Raw genomic sequence first — 24815 nt, 5'->3', positions numbered from 1 at the left:
AACTAAATCAATTGTACAAAAAATCAAGCCATTCTCCAATTGACAAATGGGCAAGGGACATGAACAGGCAATTCTCAGCCAAAGAAATCAAAACTATTAATGAGCACATGAAAAAGTGCTCTACATCTCTTATAATCAGAGAGATGCAAATCAAAACAACTCTGAGGTATCATCTCACACCTAGCAGATTGGCTAACATGACAGCTATGCAAAGTAATGAATGCTGGAGGGGATGTGGCAAAGTGGGGACATTGATTCATTGCTGGTGGAGTTGTGAATTGATCCAACCATTCTGGAGGGCAATTTGGAACTATGTCCAAAGGGCGATAAAAGACTGTCTGCCCTTTGATCCAGCCATAGCACTGCTGGGCTTGTACCCCAAAGAGATAATGGACAAAAAGACTTGTACAAAAATATTCATAGCTGCGCTCTTTGTGGTGGCCAAAAATTGGAAAATGAGGGGATGCCCTTCAATTGGGGAATGGCTGAACAAATTGTGGTATATGTTGGTGATGGAATACTATTGTGCTAAAAGGAATAATAAAGTGGAGAAGTTCCATGGAGACTGGAACAACCTCCAGGAAGTAATGCAGAGCGAGAGGAGCAGAACCAGGAAAACATTATACACAGAGACTGATACATTGTGGTACAATCGAAGGTGATGGACTTCTCCATTAGTATCAATGCAATCCCTGAACAATCTGCAGGGATCTAAAAAAAAAAATACTACCCACAAGCAGAGGATAAACTGTGGGAGTAAAAACACCGCTGAAAAGCAACTGCTTGACTACAGGGTTGGAGGAGATAAGACTGAGGAGAGACTCTAAATGAACACTATAATGCAAACTCCAACAACAGGGAAATGGGTTCGAGTCAAGAACACATGTGATAACCAGTGGAATCATGCATCGGCTATGGGAGAGGGAAAGGCGGGGGGGGGGGGGTGCGGGGGGGGAAGGGGAGGGGAGGAAAAGAAAACGATCTTTGTTTCCAGTGAATAATGTATGAAAACGACCAAATAAAATAATATTAAAATTAAAAAAAAACCTATTTATTTATATTATTTCAAAAAGAACAGGGACAGGAAAAGGAAACAGAAAGGTAGGAAATATATTGAGTGTTGATTTATTTACCCTAAATCTAAAATAACTATTTAAACCATCTAAATCAGAACCAAATCTGCCTCCCCCAAGAAGTCTTCTTCCCTGATTAATTAGGGGTAATTTAACTCTTAATGTCTATTTAAAAAAACCCCTAAAAACTGAATATCTATATTATTAAACTAATCCGTTTATTTATCTCATTAAACGTATTTAGAAATCCAGAACCTGCTCTCTCTACAGAGAAAGATCTTATCTGTCTGCTGTTAGGCTGTCTTCTGTTTGAACTTGTTCTTTGTTTCCACCTAGTGGAATTCCAGAGTACTGCACATGTATTCTTCAGTTTGGATATAGAGGTTTATAGAGATTTTCCAATCTAGATATCATCAAATTCTTCCCAATAACTCAGTGCCATCTTTCTGGACAGCCATCCTCAACTAGAGAAATCAAATGAGTGTCTGTTTATCAACTGATGCTTTCCAGGGAGCCTTGGAGATTCCAAAAGCTCTGACCTCTTCAAAATTCTCTAAGTTAAATAACTTTTTAAACTCTGTGTATTTGTCCCAACTTCTTACTTCTATCTGAAGCCTATTCTTTAACTCAACTAATTCACATAACTTATTATTTAATTTTACATTTCCCCTGGGCTTCTTTGAAAAGACATGTTGATTAAAGACATTTCTTTTTATCAAATGAAGCAAACACCTAACTATTCTTATGCTAAAGCTAAACTAAGCTATAATCTATGCTAAAGACAGAGAGAGAATTACAGGAAAAATAAAAAGAGAAATTAGGGAAAATTCTTGCAACACTGAAAGTCAGACATTACAGTTACAAAAAGATTCAAATGCAAACAACTGCAATAACAAAATAACACTTTACCATATAGTAACTGCTGGCCCAGGACCAGCCCCACAGCGTCCCCTGCTGGCTACAGGACTCGTGTCCAGAAAAAGCTTAGCCAGAGACAGGAAGGTGGTCTCTTCCAGGGCTGGAGCTGGTGTTCTCTCTGGGCCTGACCTTCCCTGACAGGGGGATCTGGGCCTGCTTCCCAGAGGAAGCATGAGCACCTAGAGGAGAAGGGAAGCCAGGGGACCCCTGTTTCTGTCTCTGTTTCTGTTTCTCTGTCTCTCACTTTTATTAATAAATAATTGCAAATTAATATCCAATGAATTATGAATTAGTATCCAATCTCCAGGAACTTTAATCAATGGGCTCCTCAGGGGACTTTGGACAGCCTCTCAGCTGAGTCTGGGGTCATTATTGTCAGTCCAGTATCCTGAAGGAGTCCCTGAGGGAGACCCAGACCCTGCCTAGAGCTATCTGCATGGAGGTGGGATGAGATCTCAATATCACTTGGATCCCACTGCCACAAGGATGGGGGTTTGATGGGGAACAGCGAGGAAGAGCTAAAGGAGGGCAGAGGTGAGTGACGGACAGGACTCACAGCCATTACTATAAAAAATATAATGAAAACCTAAAAATAGACAAGGAGAAAGTCAATCACCTCATCATACCACTGAACCATTTTAGTATTAACAGGTATTTGTGAGGCTATATATGTCACATAACAACATAAAGGGACATATGGACTATTCTCCCACCTAAGGGGTAAGACTGTAGAGTATAGAATGAGTCCCTAGGTATTGAGGGGAAATATTTGAAACCTTTTTATTTTCTCTATTATCTCAATAAATATCATTTTACAGAAATAAATTGTGTTCATTGGATGATTAGAAATGTTAAAGATGGGAGATCCTATCTGGAAGGGAAGAAGTTCCTGGGGATTCCTGGGACAAAGAAATATCCAAACCAGAAGCCTAGAAGGTATCTCTGATGGGACCCCAGAGCAGGAATGCTCAGTCATCCTCCCAAATATTTGAGATTCATTCAATACATGAAAAATAAATTCTCAAAATTTCTCCCTGTGGGGATCCTGGGCCTCAGTTTCCTAAGTGAAATTCCTGAAGGATGATGGTGACATGTTACATGGAGGGCTTAACTAGGATGCTTGGGTGTTAATCTATGTAATATTAAAAAAAAGATTGTGAAAGGCCGTGCCAGGTAGCCATTGCAGGGCCACCTCCCTTCTAGCATAAGAGTCTTACCAACAAACAAACCAAAAGAACATGGGAGAGACACGAAGGGCACTGCTGAGCCAACCTCCTGTCCAAACAATAGAGATCTGCTCAACAGACATATGGCAGGTCCTTGGAACCGGGTCAAGAGAAATTAGCTGGAATGACAAGAGGATCCACCCCACAGGTTTACAGATTAGGCTTGCAGACATCCTCTTGCAGGCTAGTGGCACCTTTACTGGTTTGGGTAGACAGTTTGTAGGCTGAAGGACTGGGTAAGCCTTTTGAAGGAACAATGATTGACAATGATTTACAAGATAGAACCAGTGGATGGAGATGGCCTCAGGGGCTCTGAGCAGTGTTTTCTAAAGGATAATGAATGTCTGACCCAGTTCACTATAGAAAATGGCATGTTCTTCTTATAGGGCTCTTGCTTATTGTTTTGTTGTTTGGGGAGGGGGGGGCACAACTTCTTGTGTTTTGGCCGGCGGGAAATGTTTGCTTGTCTCAAGCTGGGCAGCAGACTGCCTGTGTCACTGCATCTGAGTCAATGGCTATGCAGACTCCTTGCAATCTGGAGTGCCCTGGACTGGTTTGCATAGCCTGGCTCAGTGGAAAGCCCCAGACTTCCTAACTGCCCAGAAGATTTCTGTCCTGGGCTGCACTGTGCCTGGGAGCCCGGGATCTTCTGTGCTAACCATAAGGTCTGAGTAACCAAAGTCCCCGGATGCAGGGACTGGACTTCTGGGCTCCTCCACTATTGCCATTCTCTTCTTGGGCCATCTGCAGTCAGGCTGGTGCTGGGAACAGCTCCTCCCGCTGATCTCCCTCCTCCTGTCCAGGGTCCTGGATCGCCTCTTTCCGGGAATTCCTTTCAAAAATAGAAGCTAATGCAATTCAGCCCCCAATCAGCATTGTCAGGAGCTGGTCAGATGGTGAGAGCAAACTAGAATCTCAGGATTGTCAAGTTCTTCCTACAAAGGAGATCGCAGGGGGCTGTTTGGCTTCTCTTCCTCATTCCTGCTTTCCAGAAATGTCCCTAACAAAGTGACAGAAATGAAGCTGATTCTTTCCCAGCATTTCTCCAGCTCTCCATTGGCGCATGCTCAGAGCCTTGGACAGGATCAGAACCAGATCTGACACCACAGACACAGCTCTGTGGAGTCTTCTGGTCTTTGTAGCTTTCTGAGGAAACTTTACCTCCATTATTCTCTTACTCTCATTATTCATCATTGCTTTAATACTCTCCCATTGTCATTATCAACCCCCACCTCCGGAGAATCTCCTCCTCCCTCAGGAACCTCAAAGGGCAACTCTCTTGGGTGCTTCTGTGCCTGAGTCAGCTGGTGAATGCCATGAATCCACCCAAAAGATGCTGCATCCTTTCCATTGTAACAAAAGTCGTGCGATGGGGAAACTGCAAAGCTGGACAGATGAGGCTACATGGTCGGACAATTTCTCTCCTGTTAGATGTCACCAGTTTCTAACCAGCCCCAAATAGACTCGATACTGTACTGCCCCCAGTGATGCCCTCAGAGCCCCTCCACACCCTGAAATGATGTGGCTGATTTTGCAGACTCCAGGCAGGGTATCTAGTCCTCAGAATTCAGCCTCTCCTCAGGGGATGCCTGTCAAGGCTTGTAGACGTGTAGACGCCTGGTCACAAGGTGTACCAACATAACACAGGGACTGTCAGCAGCAGCCTCTGTCTCCTCTCTTCCCATTTCATTCCTGAAATCTTCATTTTCCCTTTTTCTTCCCCTGAAGGATGTCTCTGGTCCTGGCCTCATGAGCACTGGCAGGGGTTCAAGGGATCTTCTCTTACAAACAAGATTCAATTCCCTGAGAGCAAACTGGGGCACAGCCAGAGCATGGCAGGGAGCCTCCTCTCAACTTATCTCCACCAGCCAAATCCTCAGCCCTGAAGGCTCAGCTGAATCACTCCTCTGCTTTCTTGGTCATCCCAAAGTGGGCTGGGACATGGAGGGAAGTACTGGTGATGGGGTGAGAGGACCTGAGTTCCAATTTTAGTCTGTGTGACCTTGGGTAAGTCACTGCTGAACTGGGTAAAATAGAGACACACAGAGAGAAAGAAGGACACACAGAGAGACAGAAGGAAAGAGCCAGAAAAAGATTCCGAGAGACAGAAATGGGGAGGGAGAGGCAGAGAGAGATAAAGACACAGAGACAGAGAGAAAGAGACAGGGAGGGAAGGACAGAGCCTAGGAAAGACAGTTGGGAGTAGGGTGAAATACAGAGACAGAAAGAGATGGGGAAGGAAAGAGAGAAAGACAAGGAGACAGAGACACACAGACAGAGAGAAAGAGACACAAAGAGGACAGAGATTGGGAGAGACAGAGGGAGCTCTAGCAGGGACAAAGAGACAAAGACAGAAAGAGAAAGAACAGCTGACTTGCCCCTAGCAGCACCCTGGCCTTGCTCACGAGCCTGGGGACAAGCGAGAAGCTGCTGCAGGCCTGACAAGGAGGTTTTTGTCCCACTTCCTCACTGAATGCATCACTGTGTAAAACGAAAGCTACTACCACTGCCATAATATGACAGACAGAAATAATCAGCTTCATCCTCAGGCTGGACGTTGCTGATGGACAGGAACCGATCAGCCCCAGAGCTGGAACCAGAGAAGCGCTCAGGGATCCCGTCGCCCCTGCTTATATCTCCACCACTGTTGACAAGCAGAAGATATCGAGGGGCCTTTCCTGGGCTCTGCTGGTGCCAATACACAGTATTACCACTGTTCCCACTGCTCAGGGTGCAGGAGAGTCTGGCCGAGCTCCCCAGGGCTGCAGAGGCAGAGGGAGGCTGAGTCACCACAGGCTGGGAGAGGGAGCCTGCAAACAGAGAGACTCATTAATGACCCTGAACAAGGAGGAAGCCAGAAGGTGCTTTGAGATCCTCCTGAGAGGCAAGAACAGGGAGGGAGGAGGAGGCCAAAGGGGAGGTCTGGGATGGTCCTGACCTGAGCAGAAGGAGAGCAGTGAGAGACAGACAAGAGGCCAGGCCATGGCGAGAGGACCCGAGAGCTCAGCTTCAAAGAGCTCCCAGCTGAGTCTGGCCTCTCTCAGCTGCCTCTTATTCTCTCCTGGTTACCCTGTGATGGTGGCTGATGGGCAGGCGGGGATTGATGCAAATCTGGGCCTGCTCCAGCCTCCTCTAGACCCCACCTGCATCCTCTCTCGCGGTCCCAGGGGGGGGCAGCCCTTCATGCAGGGGGGTTGTTGGAGTCACTTGGCCTAACCCAGCTGAGACGTCACCCAGGGGGGATCACAGGGCTCAGAGCAGCCACAGGCACAGCCAGCTGGGTTCACCCCTCCCCCCAACACCTCCAGGCTTCCCAGGCCCTCCCTGCCTGCCCATGACAGCCCCACAGCATCCCCTGCTGGCTACAGGACCCACATACAGGCCACAAGGAGGCAGAGCTCAGGACCCCCAGGCAGAGGAAGGTCTCTGCTGCCTCTTCTGTTTATCCCACCCAAAGATGGAGCCTCCCTTGAGCCCCAGCCTGAGGCACCCAGAGCAGCCCCTGTCCTCAGCCCCCTCCCTGGCCTGGCCTCCTGCCCTCACCACACTCTGCTATCAGGCACTGATCCAGGCCTGGCTTCCAGGGCTAGAAATCTTGGCCTCTCACTGGGCAAACGTTCTCCATCCCTGACCTTCGAGCCTTCCCAGAGCCCAGCCCTGCCCGCTGCCCATCCCAGCCTGCTGGGGCTCCTGGACCTACAGGAAAGTTTGCTCTCTGGTTCAGGCCAGCCTGTCCTGCCTGCCATCCTCATGGAGCTCCCCAGGCCCAGCTGGGCTCAGCTTCCAGGCCTTCTGGGCTCCCCCACAAGCCCGCAGGGTCAGCCTAATAGAAACTTAATGACTGATTCAGTTTGAAAACCAGATTCGGGAAAGCTGCCCCACCTTGCAGTGACTCTGCAGGTGTGCCTGTGCGGCCTTCTGGCAGCAGCTGGAGAGGTCTGGGAGAGGCTGTCCAGAATACCCTGTGCTGGCGTGTCTCGAATGCAGGACTGAAGCTAAAAGAGTCCAGTCAGAGACTCTGAGGAGGAGAGGAAAAGCCTGGCCAGAGACAGGAAGCTGGTCTCTACCAGGGCTGGAGCTGGTGTTCTCTCCTGGGCCTGACCTTCCCTGACAGGGGGATCTGGGCCTGCTGCCCAGAGGGAGCATCGGCACCTAGAAGGGAAGGGAAGCCAGGGGATCCCTGTCTCTGTCTGTCTGTCTGTCTGTCTGTTTGTCTGTCTGTCTGTCTCTGTGTCTCTGTCTCTGTGTCTCTGTCTCTTTGTTTCTGTCTCTGTGTCTCTGTCTCTACCTGTCTCTCTCTCTCTCACTCACTTTTACTAATGCATAACTATGAATTAATATCCAATCTCCAGGAACTTTAATCATTGTGCCTCTGAGAAGTCACAGGGTCTCAGACATTCAGTCAATCAATGAACCAATGAAATGTTTCTTTGTTCTCTGCTAAGTGCCAGGCACTGTGCTTGGTCTTAGGAACACCAGGATGAGAGTCCAGACCTCCCTGCCTCCCAGAGGCCACCCTGGAGGGGATGGGATATTTTTGTATCAGAGTGTACAAAGGTTTAACCTGCTTCCTGGCAGTTGCTTGGGCAGTCCCTCATAGGGCGCTCCTCAGGGGGCTTTGGGCAGCCTCTCAGCTGAGTCTGGGGCCATTTGTGTCCTCCCAGCATCCTGAAGGAGTCCCTGAGGGAGATGCAGACCCTGCCTAGGGCCATCTGCATGCAGGTAGGATGAGATCTCTGTATCACTTGGATACCATTGCCACAAGGATGGGGATTTGGCAGGGAACAGCGAGGAAGAGCTAAAGGAAGGCAGAGGTGAGTGACGGACAGGACTCACAGCCAAAGTCTGGTCAGGCCTCTAAAGTCAGTGCAGAGAAGAAGCCAGAGACAGTCACCTCCTTGCTGGGGGAGGTCAATAATGGTTGCAGCCTTTGCTCAGCTTTTCCTGGGTCAGTGGCTTCCCAGCAGCTCAGCCTGGCAGCCCTTCCCAGAGGAAACGTCTCTATGCTCCCTGGTGTCATTAGACCTGATTTGTAGAATTGACAAGATGGTGCACACGAATGGATGATCAGGGGAAGGAAGAGTTAAGAATGACTCAAGTTACAACCCAGATAACTTGAAAGATGGTGTTGACAGGGGAAAAAATGAAAGGATAGATTTTAGAGAAATTATTTTCATTTGTGGCATTATTTACAGACATGTACATGAATTGGTTTAAAGTAAAGCAGAGTTATACAAAATTGTCAGCCTCTCTTCCAGAGTCATTGAAGTCTAATGGCAAGACAAAAGTCAGGATGACCAGTGATGGTCTGGCATGCAGTGGGTGATGATCTTGGAGTCTTCAATATATGACCAAGCTCTAAGTGCTTCACATCACCTTCTTCAGCCGCCTTTACAGTCATTGGAACAAATTATTTTCACTCACTGATTCTGATGGGAAATCTTCACATGCCAGGATAGACACTTCTCTAATTCACTGATGGGTTTGAGACCTGTCAGTTACTCTCAGTCTTGTTTAGTCCATCTGCTGAGATGGTTTTGCTAGGATGTGGCCAGTGAGCATGTTCCAGCTTCTTAGACCCTTAAGTGAGAGTTAGGTGAAAGGTGGACACCAAACATGGATGAGCAGTCTTGAAAAGGACTTGAAATCCCTTGTATCACAGGCATGAATCCTCCCTGAACACCCCCAAACAAATTCATATTATAAAGGAAACCAACTATATTTAGTAATTCATTTAAAAACTAATCTCAGGGTCAAGTAGCTGGCTTATTGGAGACAGCCAGGCCTCAAGATGAGAGATCCTGAGTTAAAATCTGGTCTCAGCTAGCTGTGTAACCCTAGGCAAGTCATCTAACCCTAATTCCCTAGCTCTTATCCTTCTTCTGCAGTAGAGATCTGATCTTTGGGAAGCTTTTCCTGAGCTCCCAGATGTTAGTACTCTTCATTATTGTTACTTTATATTTAACCCATGCTATATCAACCAAGTCTCTTTTTACCTAATGACCTGGAGGAATTCCATGGGAACTGGAATGACCTCCAGGAATTGATGCAGAGTGAGAGGAGCAGATCCAGGAGAACATTGTACACAGAGACTGATACACTGTGGCACAATCGAATGTAATGGACTTCTCTACTAGCAGCAATGCAATGATTCAGGACAATTCTGAGGGACTTATGAAAAAAAAAAATACTATCCACAACCAGAGGAAGAACCGTGGGACTAGAAACACAGAAGAAAAACAATTGCTTGACCACATGGGTTGATGTGGATATGACTGGGGATGTAGACTCTAAATGATCATCCTAGTGCAAACACCAACACTATGGAAATAGGTCTTCATCAATGACACACGTAAACCCAGTGGAATTGCTCATTGGATATGGGGAGGTGGGGAGGGAAAGAACATGAATCATGTAACCATGAAAAAAATTTTCTTAATTTAATAAAATTTAAAAGATAAAAATTTAAAAAACCCATATATTTGTATGTAACTAACAAAGTAACAAAGGATGACTAAGAAATGCTTATTGATCTTTATGATATACTTTTTTTGCACATGAAAGCATGGGTACTTTTACTGCAATGAAGGATTTCTTAAGTATCACAAAATTGATACAAATGGCTTTCAGAAGATGCATTTCACATTTGCTCTGAGATGGGCCTCCTCTAGGGACAACTAATCACAAAGGTTGGATTTAGTAGATTGTGACTCTTAATTTGTGGCTAAAGGAAAGCAGTTTGGAACCTAAAAAAATTAATATCACCATTTTCTTGGCCAAGGTTTGCAATTTGGGGGTCATTTTTAGGTCTTTGCTAGCTCACCCGCCTTGCTAAACTATATCAGCTGTCATATCATGTCATGACTACTTCCGATTCCACATCAGATTGCAAAGACTGGTATCTCTTAGGAGTTAAGAATCAAGGTTTCATGCACTAGAACAGTTGAGTAACATGGTCATTTTATTCAAAGTTCACAAATCACATATAAAAAATCGAAAGGAACTGTAGGAATAAGAGAATTTTAAAAAGCCAAGATTTTAAAATGCTAAAAAATTCACTCCATTCACAAAACAGAAATGATTAGCGACCACTGAGGTCTAATTTTTTCTTCATTAGGCTAGGTCCAACTTCTTGCTGCAATGTTTATTCCAAAGAATGTTTTACTTAAATATGGATGTGGTATGCAAATCAATGTGTTAATATTTGAAAAATTGGCAATATGATTGGCATAGAATAAATGAGGCTGCTAATATACTTGCCTGTGAGGATGTTTAGAGACCTGAGACAGCTCAACCTAAGGCACACTTATGCTGAGTTCACTGGGAAAAAAGATGCCATCCACGTTAGTCGAAGCTGAGGCTTTTCTTCGCACCAATGAAGTTAAGATTTCTTAAGTATAAATCATGAGGAAGCATTTATTAAATGCAACCTGGAACAGCAGATGGTGAGAGGGCCTGAGGAGTTATTAAGACAATGGTTTGCATCCCACTTTTAACATATTGGTATGTGACCCCAATCAAGAATCTTGTCTTTTTAGTACCTCAAGAATGTTTCTAATACTCTTAGGTGGCAGATTAATTGTCCTTCTAGAAGAATTTTCTCACCAATCTTCAGTGGGAGTTTTTTTTAAACCCTTACTTTCTTGTTTCCATTGCAGAAGAGTGGTAAGGGTGAGGCAATTGGGGTTAAATGACTTACCCAGGGCCACACAGCTGAGAAGTATCTGAGATCAAATTTGAACCCAGGACCTTCTGTCTCTAGGCCTGGATCACCATCCACTGAGCCACTCAGCAGCCCAGGAGTGAAATCAAAAGGTCTACATTTATAAAGAAACACACAAAACTAAAAGATTGCTACTGGCTTTGGGAAAGATTTTGAGGTTGTTGTGTTTTTGCCTCTACACTTTAGGTCCACTTTAAGCAAACTTAATTTATGCAGATATAAAGCAGTAAAAATTTTTAAGGTAAAAAACAACAGAAATATCATCACCCATTTGTAGGCATTTCAGCACAAAATCTAGGCAAAAGGCTCAAAAGGGTTAACCCAAGAGAATCCACGTGAAGAGAAAACTATTAGAAGGGAGGGACAACCTAAGCCTGAAGCTCAGTCTGAAAGGGTCCATTTTTCCTTTAAACATTTACATAAAGAGGTACATTGGAGAAGATCATATACAGTAGCTGTTCAATCCTCAATGATGAAATTATGTAAACTTCCATGATTTAGATTTCTGATAGTTTTCTAATATAATTTTTTTTCAAAAGGTTCAAAATCCAGAGAATGATAAAGCATTAAAATTTGTTTTTATAAGACATCCATTAGAGTTTTTCATACATGTTATCACGATTATCCAATTATTCCAATATGATTTTGTAAATAATCCATTAATCAGAATCAATGATGAAATAGTCAAAGATTCGTATGAATGAGTGTAATTCCAAGCTCATCACAGCCTCAATCACAATGTGGTCAGCAGTTGAACCTGAGGGGGCCACAATGAAGTCTACACCACTCCTTTTTGCTCTGTCTACATTATCCCTAAAAGGGAAAAATGCATCAGAACTGACAGACACTTGTTTCAGTGTATCAGTCCATTCCTTCTTTTCTGAATCAGTTAACAGTTTAGGAACTTCCTCAAACATTGCTTCCCATTTGGCCAAATCTTCATCCTCACCAATCGTGCTGGTCACAAACTGATCGATTGCATTAGAGATTTCTGCTCTCTTTACTCCAGCTTTAAATTTCATTGAAAGCACTCGAGGATGATGTCTAAGCCACCAATTATTTGCCTTATCTCCTGCAAGCCGAGTACAGTGTATTCAGGATTGCTGACCTGCTCCAACACCAATTACCTGACCGTTCTTAGCATGGCACGCTGAATTGGACTGCGTGTATTTGACAGCAATAGTAGCTACGATGAGGTCTCTAATAGCAGGCTCAGGCAAATCTTTATGCTTTGTCACAATATTGTTAAATAATGACTTGTCAATAACACCATTATTCCTCTTCTGACTTAGATGTAATCCAAAGAGAGGACGAATTTCATCTTCTTCTGGTTTGTCCATCTGCAGTACACAGTAACTTCCATTTTTTCTTTTTGGAAAGAATCTTCAAGGCTTCCTCTTCATATCCTGGTGCAATAATACCATCAGATACCTCTCTGGAGGTAATTTTAGCAGTAGTGATGTCACAGACATCAGAAACAGCAATAAAATCACCAAATGATGACATTCTGTCAGCTCCTCTTGCTCTTCCATGTCCAGTTGACAATGGAGTAAGGCTCTTGTAGAGATCATGAACCATGCAAACTTCAGGCTCTTCCTCCCCAAGTGGTACTCCAATAGCAGCACCTGCTGGACTGACACCTTGAAGGAGGTAGCTGCTGAAATACTTGAAGCTTCTCTGAGTTCTTTTACCAACTGCCAGGCATTCAAGGCATCACACAGGTTTATAAACCCAGGGGATCCATTCAGAACTGTAAGAGGAAGTTTGGGCTTCACTGGATATAACCGTGCAGGTTTTTGGCGAGGGATCATTCCATATCTTAAAGGAATCTGAGCTATTCCTTTACTGGATTCCTTTCTGAAATAAGCTGATATTGCTTGATCATTCTGAGCAGTAAGAGTAAAGGCCTTTGATGCAAGCTGCCGTCGAGTCTCCATAGTAGTATCTTTAGTATCAGAGTTCAGCATCTCAGTATCCACCACTTCATAATCTCCTGGTTCACACACTACTGTCACTCGAGCAGGATTTTTTGTAGCATCTCTGAGTAGAGTTACTCCACCAATATCAATTTGTTCAACAGCTTCCTCAACAGTTACATTTGAAGGAGCCACAGTTTTCATGAAGGGATACAGATTACAAACAACTATTCTTATAAGACTGAAATCAAGTCTGGCCACATCAGGTTGATCTTCTGCAGAGTTGCATGCAAGATCCCCCATGGACTGCAGGATACAGTGTTTTCACACGTCCTCCTAACCTTTCTGGGAATCCTGTCAGTTCGGAAACATCTCTGACTGTGACACCAGCATCTCTTAGAGCTTTTGCAGTCCCTCCAGAAGCAACTAGTGTCAAACCAACCGAATTCAGATTTTTGGCAAAGTCCAATAGTTCTGTTTTGTCAGAGACACCAAACAAGGTGAGCTGGTGGGAAGCCATGCTGGAGGAAGCGGCAGTCTAAGGGCTCTTTGGGCAGGGGGCGTGCACATTCTATTCAGGGCCCACAGAAGCTGGGCAAGTAGCAAAAGAAGGCCGATAAGTGTCTTAAAGACACCACATCTCCAGTTTTATTTTTCTCTCTCCAAGCCCTTTAATATTTTGCTTTTTTAACAGCTTAAGGCACCAGCAATATTCAAAAATTCATCTTTTTTTAGATTGAAAGTTCTGTATAGTGTTTGTTAATGTAATAAACTAACATTCTTGAAATTTCTGTAACATCTTATATTCTGAGCAACACCCTTGTCCACAGGTTGAATAAAGTAACAAAAGCAGGCATAATGATGGTAAAAGTATTATACTCCATTTGGGATAACTGCTACAATTGTCAGAGTAACTTTGTTAACTTCAGATAAAGGTGTGTTTCTAAAATGTCTCTGTTGCGTCACACCAATTATTAAATTATGAAACAAATCAAAAACATTTATACACACAGATTTGTCCATCTTTAAAAGCTCATGACTTTATAGTTCCAATTTGATTCACTTGCACATTCTAGAGTTTGACATCAGCAAAGTTGAACATAAAATCCTTTAGGTAGAGGACCAAGGACCAAATCCTACAGATAACACATTCAAGGAATTTCAGATCTTTCTCTAGTTTCCAGATCAGTTATTTTTCACCAAAGATGTTGTTTCTGATGCCATCTGTGACTTAACAGCATTAAATCTGTAACTACCCCCCAAGAATTCAATTATAAATTGTTTTAAAAATGCATTTTTCATTCAGTGAACAAAAATGTCTCACAACAGGGACCCAATTTAAACTCTTTTAGGACTAGAAATAGTAAATGAAAATAACTGTCTTTACTGAGCTTTGATGTCACAACATGGATAAATTCATTACTTTCCTGTATCAAAGTTGATTGCATTCTTGCCTTCCTTTTACATATTTTGTAGATGGATGGTACAATAGGGTGGGTGTTAAGTTTTTTTCCTCCAGATCTCTGATTTTATCAATGTAGAGAATTCCTGGCAAACTCCACAACCACAGAGCAGCAATTTTTTTGGTATAACTTAGATTTCTCCATGACTTTTCTTCTTTCCCATCAAAGTTTAAATGATCAGCTCCATGCTACATTTTCTGTGATACCCCATTTCTCCCAAAGAAGGTTGCACTTTGCAATTTCCTTGTCTTAGTTCTCAGTATCAAGCATCTTACCCTAATTATCTGTAGAGGAGCTCTTCAAAAGCTTTATCCCTTTGGCACAATGACCTTTTCTCCACCTCCACTTTTGGTACCTAAACCATCACTTTAAGTTTCTCATTTCTTAAAGGAGCAATAGAACTAGAGATTACAGAAATCAAGATTTCAATATCACTAAAGAAAACGTATGTTTATAAACAGAAAATTTTTATAAACAAATTGTAAAAAATTACTGAGGGTGGGTTAATCACTGTGCAAGTTCAAAAAGGTCTAGGCAGGAGTTCAGTATAGAAAATCCCAATATGTTCCCAGTACAAAGCTCCAGTTTTCAAACTCGTTTGCCTATAGAAAAGGAACTTAATTAACCCAATCCTTCTTTGAAAAAGCTTTCATCTATGATGTCAAATATTGTCGTCTCTGTGTTCAAGAAGACACATGAACCAAAGGTTTGGAAGTGAGAAATGAATCAAGACGATGGAGGTAAGTGCAAGGAAGGAGTAAAGAGGTCAGTTAATTTATGCTAAAATGCATACAGTAATAAGGTTGGAAGACATTTTACCTTTGAAATCATCTAATGCAAACCATACCTGAAAAGGAATTCCAAGGTCATGGACTCTAATTTAAAGATTCCCCATGATAGGGAATTCACAATATCCTGAGATAACCTACTTTTCTTTTGTGATAGTCAATTATCAGAAAAATTTTTCTTCACAACTGATTTTTCAACAAAAATTTTATTTCAACAAAAATTTTCAACCAAAATTTCAACAAAAAAAATAAAAACTAAGCAGGGTAAGAGGCCAAGAGAACCATTTTGGAATATGCAATAATATGTGTGACTGTAAAGACAAATATGTATGGAAAATATTAACTAAGTGGCTTTGACGATGAGGAAAATAATCATAGAACTGAATAGGAACTCAGATTATTTAGTACAAACTTCTCTCATTTTACAGGGGTTCTTGTGATAAAGAGTCTGTATTTTGGGGGCATCTGGGTGGCTCAGTGGATTTAGAGTCAGGCCTAGAGACAGGAGGTCCTAAGTTCAAATCTGACCTCAAACACTTCCCAGCTGTGTTACCCTGGGCAAGTCACTTGACCCCCATCACCTAGCCCTTACCACTCTTCTGCCTTGGACACAATACACAGTATTGATTCCAAGACGGAAGGTGAGGGTTTTAAAAAAAGTCTGTATTTTGTCCTATATCAATCACAGTATATGTTAATGGGAGAACAAAACTAGAACATTCATTTCCTGATTGTTCCTAGTTCAGTGCTCTTTCCACTAACTGAATTGCAAAATAAATATCCAGGACTCATAAGCTTGTTTTAACTAAACTTTTGAAGGTTTTTTTTGAGGTGATTAATAGCTATTGCCCTATACACAAAAAGTAAACTCTCTCCTAAATGTATCCATGATTATCTTTATGAATAGGAAGCACTTTATATCCAGTGACTTCACAGCTTGTTCGCTTTGGTGAATTAAAAAAATGAAGTTTTCTAATATACTGCAAAAGATCCTGGGACAAGCCAAATGCACCCTTGAGCTCTGTGGCACAGAGTTCAGAGTTCTTATTAGATTGCCTTAACTTGGTCAAAAAAGGAGCACTGGGTAGTTGAACATGTAGAAGTGTCCGGTCATCTGTAGGTCACAACTGCATTTTTAGTAGTGAATGAAATGGGTGACAGTTAGATAACTCAGAGTGTATTCATAAAATGAAATTTGTTCTTCGGTTTGCATCAAAATACACTTCTTACTAAGATAAATGAATAAACTCGGAGCAATCCTACCTACACAAAGTTAGAATTAACCTTGGTAGACTTCAGTGTAACACGTAGTCCATAACTAGCATGTTTGCCCCTTTTCCCCCATTGCTGCTCATCTTCCGGGCTAAGGATTATTTACATTTTTTATTAAGATTCTATGACGTTGCCATGTTTCTCATTCTGCATCACCTTCGGCCAAGCTCTCTACACTCACAATTCTCCGGCTAATTGTAGGCAGCTTAGTCAGAGGCATCTGGAACACTGATGGCGGAAGAGCTTGTTGTAAAACTTGCAACAATTGCTGTGGCTGCCCCCAGTCGGCCATGGCGTTTGTCACGTGGTCAACACCCCTTTCATGTTCACCTTAGGCTAGTAATTCCTCACCAAGCTGTATTTCTTCAAGGAAGAACTTCTGAACAGCTTTGGAGTATTTAAGGTCGGGAAACTTGGAAAGCCCAGCTCTGGAAGTGTGACCTCAGGTACAGCATGGAACTTCCTGGGCTAGGAGAGAGAAAAAGAGAAAGAGATACGGGCAGAGATACAGAAAAAAGGGGAGAGGGAAGGAGAGACAGAGGGCAAAAGAAAGACGGGCACTTAGAAAGAGACATAGAAACCGAGACAGAGGCAGAAAGACAGAGAATGAGACATGCAGATACAGGGGAGAGGGAAGGATGAAAGAAGAGAGAGAGGGAGGGATGAAAGAAAGAGAGAAGAAAAGAGAAAGAGAGGGGAGAGAGACAGGCAGAGAAAGGGGCACAACGAGACAAAAAGGAATGGAGAGAGAGGGAGGGCAGGAGAGAGAGACAGAGAGGGATGAAAACAGACAGAAAATGATACAGAGCGAGTCCTGACAGGCTCCTGGCAGTTGAGGGGGTGGTAAGTTTGGGGCCAGGCATGAAACTGGGCTTGGGTTGGCAGGGAGGTGTTTGTCCCACTTCCTCACTGAATGCATCACCATGCCGAAACATAACCACTACCACTACTATAATATGACTGGCAGTAATAATCGGCTTCATCCTCAGGCTGGACGTTGCTGATGAACAGGAATCGATCAGCCCCAGATCTGGAGCCAGAGAAGCGCTCAGGGATCCTGTCGCCCCTGCTGGCACTTCCATCACAGTAAATCCTCATGACGTATCATGGGGCCCTTCCTGGGCTCTGTTGGTGCCAACCAACATCATTACCACTGTTCCCACTGCTCAGGGTACAGGAGAGTCTGGCCGAGCTCCCCAGGGCTGCAGACACAGAGGGAGGCTGAGTCACCACAGGCTGGGAGAGGGAGCCTGCAAACAGAGAGACTCATTAATGACCCTGAACAAGGAGAAAGCTAGAAGGTGCTTTGAGATCTTCCCAAGAGACAAGAACAGGGGTGGAAGAGGAGGGCAAAGGGATGTCTTGGAGGAGTCCTGACCTGAGCAGAAAGTGAGCAGTGAGAGAAAGAAAAGAGGCCAGACCATGGTAAGAGGACCCCAAGAGCTCAGCTCCCCAAAGAGCACCCAGCTGAGTCTGGCCACTCTCAGCTCCCTCTTATTTTCTTGGTTACCATGTGATGGTGGCTGATGGGCAGGTGGGAGTTGATACAAATCTGGGCTTGTTCCAGTTTCCTCTAGACCCCACCTACATTCTCTCTCAGGGTCCCAGGTCCCAGGGGGGACAACCTTTCATAATTGGGGTGGGGGGATTTGGGTCACTTGGCCCAGCCCAGCTGAGACATCATCCAGGAGTGATCACAGGTCTCAGAGCAGCCACAGGCACAGCCAGCTGGGCTCATCCCCCACCAACACCTCCAGGCTCCCCAGGCCCTCACTGCCTGCCCAGGACCAGCCCCACAGTGTCCCCTGCTGGCTACAAGATCCACATCCAGGCCACAAGGAGGCAGAGCTCAGGACCCCCAGGCAGAGGAAGCTTCCTGCTGCCTCTTCTGTTCATCCCACCCAAAGGTGGAGCCTCCCTTGAGCCCCAGCCTGAGGCACCCAGAGCAGCTCCTGCCCTCAGCGTCTTCCCTGGTTTGCCCTCTTGCACTCACCACACTCTACTAGCAGGCATTGATCCAGGCCTAGGTTCCAGGCCTAGAAATCTTGGCCTCTCGCTGGGCAAAGTTTATCCTTCCTGGGCCATAGAGCCTTCCCAGAGCCAAGCCCTTGCCTACTGCCCCATCCCAGCCTGATGGGGCTCCTGGATTTACAGGAAACTCAGCTCTCTGGGCCAGGCCAGCCCATCCTGTTGTTGTAGTGAAAATTTCACCTTTTAAGATTGTTATAATATTGAACAATGGCCACCAAGGAATTTACTTATGAAATTCCTAAAATGAAACACTCAAGTCAGAATGGAGTTTATGAGGTTTAATCACAATGGGAGTAGGGAAAAGGAGAGGGAGAGAAGGAGAGAGGAGAAAAGGGAAAGGGGTTACTCAACCTCTGACCAAGGCAGAGGGAGTTTAGGCCCAAAAGGCCAAGGTGGAAGGAATCAGTCCTTGACTCATGTGACCGATCTGAAGGGAAGCTGTCTGCGGGCCTCCTCCCTGTCCAAGCTCCTCACACGAACTGCCTTCTAGCCCTGTCCACAGGAAGTGAGCGAATTTCCGAGGCTGCTCTCTCCATCACTTCCTGTGCCTCACAAGTGCCAATGGTGGCTCAAGCTTGGCTTAGGACAGCCCAGGTGGGCAGTTAGTTATTTCTGATTTGTCATTGACTAGCACATGCCCATGTAGTGTGGGTGTGCACAATTTTGGGTGCTAGACCAAGATGGAGATTTTAAAATTCACACTGTCTCCCAACCTCATGGAGCTCACCAGGCCCAGCTGGGCTCAGCTTCCAGGCCTTCTTGGCTCCCTCCCCATAAGCCCTTTCAGAGGTCATAGAGTCTCTGATATTCAGCCAATCAATGAACCAATGAAGCATCTATTTGGTTCTCTGCTATGTCCCAGGCACTGGGCACCTTAGAAAGAGCAGGGTGACAGCCCACACCTCACTCTCCCTGCCTCCCAGAGACCATTCTAGAGGGGCTACCATCTCCTGGTACCTCTGGATCCCAAGGACTTACCCTGCTTCCTTGGCAGATGCTTATGCAACCCCTCACTGGACATTCATCAGGGGTCTTTGGGCAGCCTCTCAGCTGAGTCTGGGGCCATTAGGCTCAGGTTTCTGGGCCTTCTTCCTCCCATTTGGGGTCTCATTCCTCCTACACTGACTCTAAGTACATCAGATCACCTGGTCATTGCATAGAACCAAAGCCCCTCAGACAGGGTAAGTGCAGGAGGGGAGGGAGGAGGAACATGCTCATTGGGTGCAGGAGAAGTCATCCCTTATTCCCTCCTCCCCACCCAGGGCAGCCTGCTCCCAAGAGGACCAGAGGGAGGGAAATGGTTTTTACCTGCTCCCAGATGGAACCTGGTCCCATGTTCTGTCACTGGTTCCCTCCCCTGAAAGATGGGGAAGAAGAGAACCCTTGGGATTGGTTAAGGAGCCAGAACCCAGTAGCCAATCCCCAGCATACACAAAGAGAGTCTGGGGCTCTTGTCCTTCCTCCCTGGATGAGGGTGAAGAGAGAGGTGCTGGGAGCCCCCGGATGGAGAAAGGACATAGGTTTCCCCATTGAAGGCCAGGAAATGGCCCAGGAAGGACTGAATCTGTTTTATCCTTTGAGGTTGTCATTTCTGTTACATGAAAGCCATCAGGGAGAATTACTGCTGATGAGGTTGAACCGGTAGATATGATGAGCTTCTGAGGGACCAAGCAGCAGAGGCCAGGTCAGATTTGTAGCCAGACTAGCAGCAACAAAGGAGCCCAGAGAGCCAGGTCCCTGATTCTTAGGGAGAAGACTGAGCATGGGGCCAGACCTTATCTACAAGGAAACTGAAGGGGATGGACATAAAGTCCAAAGTAGTTCCAGTTGGAGTCCATTCTCTCCAATACACTGGACTATAGAGGAGAGATTGGGTCCCTAGATATTGAGGGGAAATATTTGAAACTTTTTTATTTTTCTGTATTATCTCAATAAATATCATTTTATGGAAACCAATTGCATTCATTGACTGATTAGAAATGTTACAGAAGGGAGACAAGCAGAATGGGAGTCTGAGCCATTACAAGTAGAAAATGGCAAGCACAAGACTCAGGGAAACCCCCAGAACCCAGAGAGAAATTAAAGATGCTTCAGGGAGTATGGGAGGTGGGATGAAGGTCCTCAAACCCTAGTCCAGTGTCCTCAGACCCTTGTCCAGTACTGGCTTTCCTGATCAGGAGTCACTGGACTGAATTCATGGTCTCTTAAGTCCCACCTCATTATCTGAAAAACATTGTTGTAAGACTCCATCACAGGGTCGGCCAGCCCTGTGTGACCTTACTTGGGGTAACGAAAATGAAGAGTAACGAATGGACGCTATATGAAATGCATAGCAACAAAGTTTATTGGATTCAAACAAAGCATATATAGGTTAAAACCACAGGAAGATATAACGTTACAGCCCAGCAACAGCAGGAACCAATAATTGGGCAACTTCATAGGAATTCATGACGTTACCTGCCAGGCACCTGGAGGAACCGAGAGAATTCCAAAAAAGGGCAGAAAAACAAGTTTCTCACAGTCGTTATCAAACCTCCCTCATGCTAACTATTCCAACCTTGAACACGCAGCTAGGCAGGTTGTACACAGTTCAACCTACGACCTTGACTATGCAGCCCAAGCAGGGAAAAAAGGAGGTCTCCTGCCTTTACGGCAATGCCTCGACTACACATTGTCATGCATGGTACTGTCAAAGATAGCTCAGAGCATATTGTTGAGTCCTCATTAGCTATTAGCTTCTGGCACCAAATCCCTGACCCTCTCAGAGGAAGTCCTCCTCAACACCAGGAGCTTCATGTTTTGGATGGAGTCATGGGTCTCCTGCTCAAGCCTCAGCTGGCCAGGGAAGCTTTCCCAGCCTCCAGTAGAGGACAATGAAGGAGTGCCACAGGGCTAGTGAGCAATAAAGGATGCTCAGAGAGCAATTAGAGAATGGGAAGAAGAGAGCAAGAGAGACTGACTTGGGAAGAGAGGAGGAGACCCATATGAAGGGATGGTGCCAGACTGCTGACAGCATATCCTTGGCCATTCCCAGAAGTCAGACCATGGTTGCACCCTTAGGACCGAAAGGATAGAATTCAGGAACTGAAATGAAGAAGACCTGAGTTCAAATGCTCCTGGAGACACTGAAATGTTGTGTGACCCTAACCATGTCACTGAGTCCCTATCTGCCTCAGTCTCTTCATCTGACAAATAAGCATAACAATATTTATATTCCAGTGTCCTTGTGAGTATCAACAAATATTATATTTGTAGTGCTTTGCGAACTCTATAGGATTATCTAAGTGGTGATTCTTATTGAGTTGTTATAGTTGTGCTTTTTCTTTTTTATGATTATGAGTGTCACCTCCTGCTGCAGCCATCAGTCCCTTTAGTTCATGACTAGAAGGTTTAGACCAAATATGGTACCTGGTGGGCCTGCCTATCCCCTGTTATGTTTAAAATTAAGGCAAGAGACTGACTCAGGGGGAAGAAGACGAGTTCATTGATGGTGGCCGCTGGCAGGTGAGACAGCATCAAACCCCACAAAGTGATCCGAGGCTCCCTGGCACTCTCATGGCCAGAATCCTCCTGTGCTGGGTCCCACAGCTGCAGAAACCAACTTTGAGAAGCTCATTACTCAGAGGTGCCCCATTAGCCCAGACAACTTTAATGTGGGAGAGCTCATGAAGAGGAGGCAGAGCCAGCTCTCCTGCCCTCCCTAGCAGACGTCATGGGAGCCCACATAGGCAAGGAAGCCTTGATGCTTTCACGGATTAGCCCAACCCTGCTGGAAAGGAAGACATTCCTGGGGATTCCTGGGACAAAAAAATGTCCAAAGCAGCAGTCTAGATGATGTCTCTGATGGGACCCTACAGCAGGAATGCTCAGTTGTCCTCCCAAGTATTTGTTATTCATACAGTATATGAAAAATAAATTCTCACAATTTCTCCCCCTCCTTCTTGGGGTTCCTTGGCATCAGTTTCCCCAGTGAATTTCCTGAAGGATGATGGCTACATGTTACATGGAGGGCTTAACTAGGATGCTTGGGTGTTACTCTATGTAATATTTAAAAAAAGATTGTGAGGTTCTGTCAAGGACACATGTAATACCCACTGGAATTATGTGTTGGCTACAAAAAGGGGGAGGGGAGGGGAGGGAGGGTAAGAATATGATTCTTGTAACCAAGGAATAATGTTCTAAATTGACTAAATAAAATTTTTTAAAAAGATTGGAGAGGCCTTGCCAGGTGCCATTATGGGGTCACCCCCTGCTAGCAAAAGAGTCTCATCAACTAACAAACGAAAAGAACATGGAAGAGACACAGAGGGCACTGCTGAGCCAACCCCGGTCCAAACTGTAGAGATCTGCTCCACAGACATATGGCGAGTCCTCCGAAATGGGAGAAGAGAAATTGGCAGGTATTACAGGGGGATCCACCCCACAGGTTTACAGATTAGACTAGCAGACATCCTCTTGCTGGGCGGTGACAATGTTTACTGGTTTGGGTACACAATTTGTAGGGAAATGACATCAGCTAAAGGATGGGTTAAGCCTTTGGCAGGAACCACGACTGGCGGTGATTTACAAGATAGAACCAATGGATGGAGATGGCCTCAGTGGCTCTGAGCAGCGTCTTCTTGGGGTTAATGGATGTCTGGCCAGTTCACTGTAGAATACGGCTTGTTCTTCTTCCCGGGCTCTGGCTTGTTGCTTTCTTGGCTCGACGTCTCCTGTTCTGGCCGGCGGGAAATGTTCGCTTGTCTCAGGCTGGGCTGCAGACTGCGTGTCTCACTGCTTCGGAGCTAATGGCTATACAGACACGTTGCAATCTGGCGTGCGCTGGGCTGCTTTGCCCAGCCTGGCTCAATGGAACGCCCCAGACTTCCTAACTGCCCAGAAGATGTCCGTCCTGGGCTGCACTGTGCCTGGCAGCCCCGGATCTTCTGTGCGGACCATTAGGTCGGAGGACTCAGAGTCCCGGGATGCAGCGGGCTGACTTCCGGGCTCCCCGGCTCTTTGGATCCTCTTCTTGGGCCCTCTGCAGTCAGGCTGGTGCTGGGAACAGCTCCTCCCGCTGATCTCGCTCCTCCTGTCCAGGGTCCTGGATCGCTTCTTTCCCGGAATTCCCTTCAAAAATAGAACTTAATGCAATTCAGCCTCAAATCAGCATTGTGAGGAGCTGGTCAGCCGGTGAGAGCGAACTCGGGCCTCCGGACTCTGCTTCCGCCTACACAGCACAGACAGGACGGAGGCCGGCGCGGGACGATCCGCGTTTCTCAGACTCGGGGCTGTTTGGCTTCTTCCTGCTCTCCAGAACTGGCCGTAACCACGTGACCCAAACGAAGCTGCTACTTTCCCGACGTTTCTCCAGCTCTGCCTTGGAGCACACTCAGAGCCTTGGACAGGATCAGAACCAGATGAGGCACAGACGCAGCTCTGTGGATTCTTCTGGTCTTTGTAGCTGTCTGAGGAAACTTTCCCTCCGTTATTCTCTCGCTCCCGTCAGTCCTCATTGCTGCAATCCTCTCCTTTTCTCATTCTCAGCCCCCAGAAGCTCCTCCTCCCTCCGGAGCCTCTCAGGGCGGCTCTCTTGGCCCACGCGGGGCTTCTGGGCCCGAGTCAGCTGGTGGCCGCCAGGAATCCACCCAAACGCTGCTTCCTCCCTTCTACTGGAAGGAGAGACTCGCAATGGGGGTGCTGCCAAGCAGACGGGGCTACACTGTCAGACACGTTCTCTCCCGTCATGTGGCAGCAGCTTCTAACCAGGCCCGAATAGACTTGACACTGTCCTGGCCACAGGGAGGCCCTCAGAGCCCCTTCGCAGCCCTGACAATGACGTGGCTGATTTTCCAGCCTCCAGGCAGGGTTTCTAGTCCTCAGGATTCAGCCTCTCCTCAGCTGATGCTTATCAAGGCTTGTAGAGGTGTGGGCGCTTGGCCACAAGGTGTACAACATGGTGCAGGGACTGTCAGCAGCTGGCTCTGTCTCCTCTCTTCCCATTTCCTTCCGGATATATTCACCCCTTTTCCTTCCCTGGAAAGTGTCTCTGGTCATGGACTCATGAGCACTGGCAGGGGTACAAGGGATCCCTTCAGACAAACAAGATTCTATTCCCTGAGAGCAAACCGAGGCACAGCCAGAGCATGGCAGGGAGCTTCCTCTCAGCTTCTCTCCACCAGTCGAATCCTCAGCCCTGAAGGCTCAACTGAATCACTCCTCTGGTGTCTTGGTCATCCCAAAGGAGGCTGGGACATGGCGGGAAGTACTGGTGATGGGGTGAGAGGACCTGAGTTCCAGATTTAGTCTGTGTGATCTTGGACAAGTCACTGCTGAACTGGGTAAAATAGAGACACACACACACAGAGAAAGAAGGACACACAGAGAGACAGAAGGAAAGAGCCAGAAAAAAGAAACAGAGAGATA

The 24815-nt window shown here is 45.7% G+C and overlaps 1 pseudogene; it reads right to left on the bottom strand.

Moving 5' to 3' along the window:
* Positions 1-11609: 11609 nt before the first annotated feature.
* Positions 11610-13376, bottom strand: LOC100011889 (bifunctional purine biosynthesis protein ATIC-like; annotated as a pseudogene).
* Positions 13377-24815: the final 11439 nt, after the last annotated feature.

The sequence above is a fragment of the Monodelphis domestica genome, chromosome 3 (assembly GCF_027887165.1).
Source record: "Monodelphis domestica isolate mMonDom1 chromosome 3, mMonDom1.pri, whole genome shotgun sequence".
Lineage (NCBI taxonomy): Eukaryota > Metazoa > Chordata > Mammalia > Didelphimorphia > Didelphidae > Monodelphis > Monodelphis domestica.
This window is presented reverse-complemented; position numbering and strand designations above follow the sequence as displayed.